The sequence below is a fragment of the Nannospalax galili genome, unplaced genomic scaffold (assembly GCF_000622305.1).
Source record: "Nannospalax galili isolate Female #2095 unplaced genomic scaffold, S.galili_v1.0 scaffold1282, whole genome shotgun sequence".
NCBI classification, from domain to species: domain Eukaryota; kingdom Metazoa; phylum Chordata; class Mammalia; order Rodentia; family Spalacidae; genus Nannospalax; species Nannospalax galili.
Genome location: NW_008348795.1, coordinates 1,049,836 through 1,058,074, shown reverse-complemented (window position 1 = coordinate 1,058,074; position 8,239 = coordinate 1,049,836). Strand labels below are relative to the sequence as shown.

The window sequence follows — 8,239 nt, the reverse complement described above, 5'->3', positions numbered from 1 at the left end:
CGGCTCGGCTCGTGTCAGCCGCTGCGGCCGCCCGCCGTCCCCGCCCCGCGCCCTCGCCTCCCCGCCCCGCCCTCACCTCTCCAGGGGAGGCGGCCGCGCTCCCGCCCAGCCTGGGCCTCAGGGGAGTCTCCGGGGAGCCCGGGTGCGAGGCGGGCCCGGCAGCGTCGCCATCCGTCTGGTGCCCGCGTTCGCCCCGCCCGGGCGTGTCAGGGAGTGAGGCGCGGGCCCCGCCTGGGATCCGGGTGACCTTCCAACCTCCTTGCTCTTCTCAGCCAGACAGCCGGTCGTACCGGGTGGCCCAGGCGGATACAACCTGGGTGACACCAACGTGACCCTGGAGCGCGGCTCTTTGGTCCTGGGATCCACCTACTAAGTCCCCAAAGGATAACCTGGCCACATGGGATAAGGTCGGAGGGATCAAGTCCAGGCAGTCTCTGAGTAGATCCCCCAGATCTTTTCACTAAAAGGACATGTTTAACACTTTCAATATTTTGCGAAGATGAGCCCCATCAAGGGTGCACATGTCACAGTACCGGATGGAACGTAGAAGTTCATATCTAAAATGGGACATAGACCATTACTTCAGTGATAATAGTGTTAATTACTTTCTATCAGAGTCTTAGCTAATAACCTGCAACTTCTAGTAAACAGCATAGTTTTTTTATGGGGTTTTTTTTTTTTTTGGTCTTTTTGAGACAGGGTCTCTCTGTAGCCCCAGCTGTCCTAGAACTCACTATGTAGATCAGGCTGGCCTTGAACTCACAGAGATCCGCCTGCCTCTGCCTCCCGAGTGCTGGGATTAAAGGCGTGCACCACCACGCCCGGCTTAAGTGTTATTTTTAATTTACGTGTATGAGTGTTTTGCCCTCATATTTGTAAGCTGATCTATGTTATAAAATGTCTGTGGAACGCCGGGCGTGGTGGCCCACTCCTTTAATCCCAGCATTTGGGAGGCAGAGGCAGGTGGATCTCTATGAGTTCAAATCCAGCCTGGTCTATATAGTGAGTTCCAGGCCAGCTAAGGCTACAGAGAAACCCTGTCTCAAAAAGACAAAAATAAATAAATAAATAAATAAATAAATAAATAAATAAATAAATAAATAAATAAATAAATAAATAAATAAATAAATAAATAAATAAATAAATAAATAAATAAATAAATAAATAAATAAATAAATAAATAAATAAATAAATAAATAAATAAAATGTCTGTGGAGGCCAGAAGAGGGCATTGGATCCCTGGTACAGGAGTTAAAAGACGGTTATTAGCCAACTTGTGGGTGCTGGGAACCAAACCCAGGACCTCTGAAAGAGTAGCCGGTGCTGGTAACTGCTGAGCCAACTCTCCAACCCTGACAGCACAGTTATTAGAGGGAGGGGGCCTGTGTACCTTTAAAAATACATGTTCTCAAAATCAAAACCCAGCACGTTGGCCTTTTGGGTAAGAGGCTGATGCTTCTGATTCCATAGGGGGTACTTCTTGTTGGGTCATGGGTATTTGTGGGGACCCAGCTAAGCTCTCTCAAAGACAAAGTATGCTTCAAGTGCTACTCAGAGGGCTAGTGAAGATTGGATAGCTTCTGATTCTGAAATAGTTTTCCAGTGCTCAGTCTGTTGGGGTAGAGTAGGGAGAACTTCCCTTTGGGCTTCTCCTGCATTGCCAAGGATAACCAAATAGGCATTTCCTTTCTCTATAGGCATCTCCTTCCATTAAAAAGGGGTGTGGGGGATTATGAGACTGATTTACTTCTTCTTGAACTCAATGCCAGCAGGAAGGCCACTGCTTGTTTTTGTGTCTATTCAAGGGAGCTACAACTATAATGAACAGAATGTATCTTAGATATTGAAATGGCCTTTGCTCTTCTAACAGTGCACAACACAGCATTTAGTGCAGTGCTTGGCACAGAGCAGGTGCCTAATAAACACTAGAGTGAAAGAGCAGCCTGGTGTAAATTTCACAAGAAATATGAGGGAAGTCAATTACAGGTGAAGTGGTGAGGGGACATCCTGGTGAAAGAATAGGTGCAAGGTTTTGCTATGAAGAATTGGCTAAGAGGTGCATCATTTGAGTGGGTTTTCAGAGGTTTTTAACTTTGTACAGGAAACAGGTTTCTAGAACAGCGGGATAGACACTCTGGAATTCTATATAACAAATGTGTGTAAAATATTTGCATGTCTTTTCTGGGAGTTCACAAACTGGCCAAAACAAATTTCTGTAAGGTGGGCAACCCTTTGACTTTATAACATGATATAATCTACAAATGAAATGGGCCACACTCATGGCTATCTGGGGACACATGTGGTCCATGGGCTACAAGTTGGACACTCTACCATACTGTGTAGATTGGAGTTACCAATTCCTTGTTTGGAAGCAAAGAGAAAAATTGATTATTGCAGTTGAGGCTGTAATAAGAGGTATTCATTTCTTGGCCATTAGCAGAATTTTGGTGATGATGGTGGATATGGAAAGAATATTTGTACACTAGAGAAACAGGGGGACCTAAAAAAATATGTTCTTTTGCACATGAGTGCTTCATAGCTCAGCAAAAATAGGTTAGACAAAACATGTGTTTTATGAGTGTCTAAACACTCACAGTTGTGGCTCTTGGGTAGGGATCTGGGGAGAGGGGTTGTATTATTACCTCATTATTTTTGATGCTTGACACTTTTCATCAAAAAAAATACTGATTTTTTTGCTCTTTGGTAGTCATAACGAGTCCTATGGAATTTCTTTGCCTGAATTGTTAGAATGGAGAATTTGTGTGTGACCAAAATAATGTGGGCCAGTGAGATGGCTCAGAGGGTAAAGGCACTTGCTACCAACACTGATGATCACCTGAGGTCACTCCCAGGGCCCACATGGTGGAAAAAGTTATCTGTCCTCCACAGATGCATTGTGGCATGCTCTCTCTCTCTCTCTCTCTCTCTCTCTCTCTCACACACACACACACACACACACACACATACACTGAATAAAATAAAATGAGAAAGGAAATAATATAAAGATGTCAGTGATGGTACACATGAAATTATTACTAATAAGTAGAGTCTCATTAGAAACAATAGGTTTTTCTCTTACAATAAGTAATGGTATGTGTTAACATAGTATCTACAGAAACCAGACCACTGTGGAAGACTGAAGAAATGGTCCCTGTTTCTTTCTGGACTTATAGTTCACTTCAACTTGTAGTGCATAATTAAGTATATTCTTTTTACATTATACAATTTCACTGTATGTTATTACTCATTTGTAATTGATCTAGCCCTTTATTAGTTTTTTAGGTTAAGTACATGTTTCCGAGGCAGCAGATCTCACCTCCCAGGCCCTGCCTTGCTTGTTTCCACACTCTGAGAAGGACACCCACAAGGTAATTATGTACAGGCTGGCATTGCCCATCATATGGTTAACTCAGTCAGATATTGGAGTCTATCCAGAGGAACTGCCTGGCTTGTCCTGGGGCAGTTACCTGGAAACACCACCATGGATGTATATACTGTACTAAACAGCATCTTGTTTTTATTTCCTGTTGTTCTGGCAAAATATTCTGACCAAAGCAACTTAAGGGGGAAAGGGTTTATTTGCCTCATAATTCCAGGTTATAGCACAGCACTGTAGGAAGTCGGAGTGGCAGGAACTTGAAACAGCTAGTCTTCTAATACCCATAGTCAGGAGCAGAAGGCAGTTAAATAATACATCCATGCTATGCTCAGTGGCTCGCTCCTTTCCATTCACCTTGCCTAAGAAATGGTGCCACCCACATTCAGGTAAGTCTCCCACCTCTTAACACCACTAAGAAAATCTCTCACAGGCACCCCTGAGGCCAACCCAATTCAGAGAATTCTTTGAGGCTCCCTTCCCAGGTGGTTCAACCTTGTGTCAAGTCCACTATCAAAACTGATCATTACAGACAGTGATAGTGTCAGTCATTCAAGCCCCTTTCCCAGTAAATGTCTTGGAAGGAGGATCTGGATTGGAACCCATCCAGTGAATGCTTCTGAACAGACTGTGATGTCTCAAAAAATCTGTACCTCTGAACTGGTCTCATAAACTACAGGTCTGCATGATTGGTGTTTTGCCTGGCATTTCCTCAGGGTGACTCACGTTGGCAACAGACCCTGTGCCCTCTGTGGACCTGAGTAAGCTGATCACTCTTTATTCGATGAAGCCATGTCCTCCAAGGGCTTCCTGTGTTCCTAGAGTCCTGTTCCTTATTCTTTATTTCCCATTGGCAGCTACTGTCTGCTATTTTAGCTTTGCAATATTTTTTAATTTACTCCCCACTCCCCCATCCTTCTTACTGTTTCTACTTTAGTTGTGTAGATCCCACCACTTTCTAGTTTTATTTGGTCTCCTAAACTTTCCTTTGTGTGGAGGTGTGGGGGCGTGTGAATACATGTAGAGTGTATGTGGTGTATGCACACATATATTTCTGCTCATGCCCCTGTGCATGCATATATGGAGGCCAGAAGATGTCAGATGTGTGTTCTCCTGTCACTCTCCACCTTTGAGACAGGATCTCTCAAAACTAGGCTGACAGTCAGCAAGACCCAACAATTCTCTTGTCTCCGCTCCCCCCACAGTATAATCTCTTAACTTTCAAAGTCATTTCTTCCATGAAACTATTTAGCTTTTAAAATATTTTATCTATTATTTTTATTTTATGTGTATGAGTGTATTACCTGCATGTTTATAAGTATACCCATGTGCTACAATGCCTGAGGAGGTCAGAGAGGTATCAGATTCCCCTAGATCTGGATATGCAGATTGTTGTTAGCCACCAGGTGGGTGCTGGGAATCTAACCTGGATCTTCTTCAAAAGCAGCTGGTGTTCTTAGCTGCTGAGCCATCTCTCCAGCCTCTAGCTTTTTTTTTTTTTTTAAGAATTAATCTCCTTATTCCCAAGAATTTAACAGTTCTTTATATCCTGCTACACAGTTATCATTAACCTTTATAAAAATATTTATTCAAAAACTATTCTCTGGACATCTATATGTCAAACACTCTGACAGGAAAACAATGGCGAAAACAGATAAAATCCTCCCTGACACTAATAATCTTGTGGGATGCCAGAGATTAATCCAATAACCAGTGTCCTGAAGGAAAGTTACACAGTTGTTATGGGATCTCTTATGTCCCCGTCTTCTCAAAGGTGGACAAGTAGAGGATGCATCCTATTTTTTTTGCTATTATATCTATTTACTGTATATATGTGTATTTGTGGACCACCGTAAATGTATGGAGGTCAGAGGACAATTTTCAGGGGTCAATTCTCTCCTACTATGTGGGTCCCAGGGATCAAACTCAGGTCATCAGGCTTAGTGGAAAATGCCTTTACCTGATGAGCCACCACACTGGCCCAAGGATACATCTTGTGTCCTCCAAATCTGGCCAGAAGCCATGCACAAGGAAAGATTTGATGAGTTTTGCTAGAGGAACAAATATTTGTCTATGTCTCTGTCTCTCCCAGAACTGAGAGATTTTGTATTGCCTGTTAATAAAACAGAGCAGCTCTGTCCTCAAATGTTGAAGCATGACACTGTGTAAAATACTTGCTATCCTAGAAGCATTATTTCTTATATACCTAAATAAATAAACCATAGTGCAGACCGTGATCTGGCTCCTTACATTCCATTATGTTTATTCTAAATGAGGAACCTTGTTTATTTTGCCTCTCAGAAACTAGGTCACCCTGCAGCTGTCCTTCATGTTATTTACCCAATGTCTCTGAGGACATTTGGAGATTTTCTCCATATCCTTTTTCTCTCACCATCATATTCCTCCTCTTTTATCATCTATTATTTGTGGGCCCACGATCTTGGAATCAGTTTTTTGCTGGAATAGTGAGTGATACACATCATTTGGTTTGTATTGTCTTTTTTTTTTTCAAGTGCTATTACATAATTCTCCCAAGAAGCACTCTCAGATACAGAATTTCAAATGTAATCTCTCTCTCTCTCTCTCTTTCTCTCTCTCTCTCTCTCTCTCTCTCTCCCCTCCCTCACATTATCTTTAGCTTAGAATGGGTAGAGCACAGAAATACAAACCTTGTCTGACACAATAGGTAAAGAAAGACTGTGAAACAATTAATTCTTCCAACAGAGAATGTGTTCCGTAAATAATGGAACAAGAAAAACAACAAAGTCATGATTCTGAACACAGTTTAATGTACTGGAAATAGAAAACGAGGCTTAGTAAAAAGTATTTTCATATGTACAAGAAAAATACTGAAAGCAAGCTGAAATATTGCGAGCTGTTTTTTCCTGAGTAGCAGGATTTTCATTTTTATGCTCTTCTATGTATGTTTAAAGAGAAGGGATTGTACATACAATTAGGTGCAAAGCATGCCTTTATTTACAGCCACTCTTCTCCCCTAGAACTTGTGGTGTTGCATCCCTGCTGTCAGCAATCAAATATGTGAGAAACAGTGATAGCATGCTGCCCTCTTGTTTCTTATCATTTTACATCCTCAAAGGCTATGATGCTAGAATCTACAGTTGTTTAATGGACAGTAGTCACAATGATCACTGCATTCTCATTATAAAGAGCTATTCATGGTCATGTCAAAGACATGCATTTTCCACTTATGCCCTGTCTTGGATTCTAGCTAAGTTACCCATTGTATTTACATGCTGTTTATTAGAGGTTGTGGTTCGAATGGGAAATCTTCCTTTGTAGGCTCATGAGCTTGCATGTTTGGTCCCCAGCTGCTGGCAATGCTTGAGAGGGCTGTGGAACCTTGAGGAGGTACAACGCCACTGAAGGAAATAGCTCTCCATGGCTGGGCTTTGAGGCTTTATAGCCTGGTTTCACTTTCTGTTCACCCCCTGCTTCCTGTTTGTGGATGCAGTGTGACAAGCCAGCTTTCTGCTCCTGCATCATACCTTCTCTGCCACGAGGTGCGAGGTACGATAGCTCTCTGGAATTGTAAGCCAAAACAATCCTCTTTTCCCTTAAGCTGCTTTTTTCAGGGTATTCTACCACAAGAAAGTAAGATACCTGGTAAGGTCAAACGTTGCTTCCCTGGCTGGATTGCATATACCTGTTTGTAAGGAAGATGTTGGGTTCCTATGAAAGTCAGCATGGGGGGAAAAACAGAGAAGTAGAGAGGTAGGATCTCTCTGTGTGTGCACATTTGTGGGCTCACAAACTTGTAAGGTCCCTAGAGACGTGATAGTCTGGGAAAAATGGAGGGCAAATGTTGAGATAGTTGTCTTTTATTTTTCCCTGATAATACTTTTTGGTGTGTGTGTGTGTGTGTGTGTGTCTGTCTGTCTGTCTGTGTGTGTGTGTGTCTGTGTGTGTGTGTGTGTGTGTGATATGGATGGTCATGAGGGTATATGCACACATGCATGCAGGTATGTATGCACATGATGGGTGCTTGTGCATGTGGGCACCAGAAGTTGATGTACGATGCCTTCCTCAGTCATTCTTCACCTTGTTTTTTGAGGCAGGGTCTCTCACTGAACTTGGAGCTCATCAATTTGGCTGAGCTGGTTGGGCAATAACCTTCAGGATTCTGCCTGTCTGCCTCCCCAACCCTGGGATTATAGATATGTACCCCATTTCTGATTTTTGTGTGGTGCTGGGAATCCAAACCAGGGCCTCATGATTTCATGGTAAGTACTTGACAGCCCAGGTCATCTCTCTAACCCCACTTTTACTTCACAGCCTGAGTTATCTCTCTAGCCCCATATTTTGGAAAGTTTTGGAATGCAAACTTTGAAAATTTTAGAATAAATTAGTATTTAAGAATAAGTACTTGGGCTGGAGAGATGGCTCACTGGTTAAGAGCACAGATTGCTCTTGCAGAGGGCCCAGGTTCAATTTCTGGTACCCACATGGCAGTTAACAACTGTCCCTAACTCCAGTTTCGGGGAATCCAATGCCCTCTTCTGACGTCTGTGAGCATTGCAGAACATGGGTGCACTTACATGTATGCAGGCATCACACTCATACACATAAAATAGAAATACTAAAAAATAAAATATTTTAAAAAAGAATAAGTCCAAGTGCATGTTACCAAGAGTTAGCGTACTAGAGAATACGTTCAGAAAAATGTGTGAAAATAAATTGTTTAGTAAACAATTTACAATCATTGAAGTTTAGCTACTGAGAACAAGCAAGACAAAAGTACTCAGCTACAGCACTGTCCCCAGAGTATTAGCGACCAGCATTTATAATCCCCATCTCACTTTAGACTTCTGGGCCTGAAGCTATTTATTTGAAAAGTGAGAGCTG

General features: G+C 42.4%; 1 protein-coding gene and 1 long non-coding RNA gene across 6 annotated transcripts in view; one reads left to right on the top strand and one right to left on the bottom strand.

Annotated features, from left to right (window-relative positions):
* Positions 1-233, bottom strand: part of Trmt9b (tRNA methyltransferase 9B (putative)) — a 57,686-nt gene extending 57,453 nt beyond the window's left edge. For 4 of the 5 annotated variants that reach the window (XM_008846060.3, XM_008846064.3, XM_008846061.3 and 1 more), the window contains exon 1: positions 77-233. The gene's annotated coding sequence lies outside the window, so the exon portion shown is untranslated. The remainder of the gene's footprint in view (positions 1-76) is intronic. The other variant, XM_008846067.3, reaches the window with a different exon arrangement.
* Positions 1-6,898, top strand: part of LOC103744323 — a 7,416-nt gene extending 518 nt beyond the window's left edge. Inside the window, exons 2-3 of the long non-coding RNA XR_607702.2 lie at positions 3,275-3,368; positions 6,706-6,898. This is a non-coding gene — a long non-coding RNA (uncharacterized LOC103744323). The remainder of the gene's footprint in view (positions 1-3,274; positions 3,369-6,705) is intronic.
* The last annotated feature ends 1,341 nt before the right edge of the window (positions 6,899-8,239 follow it).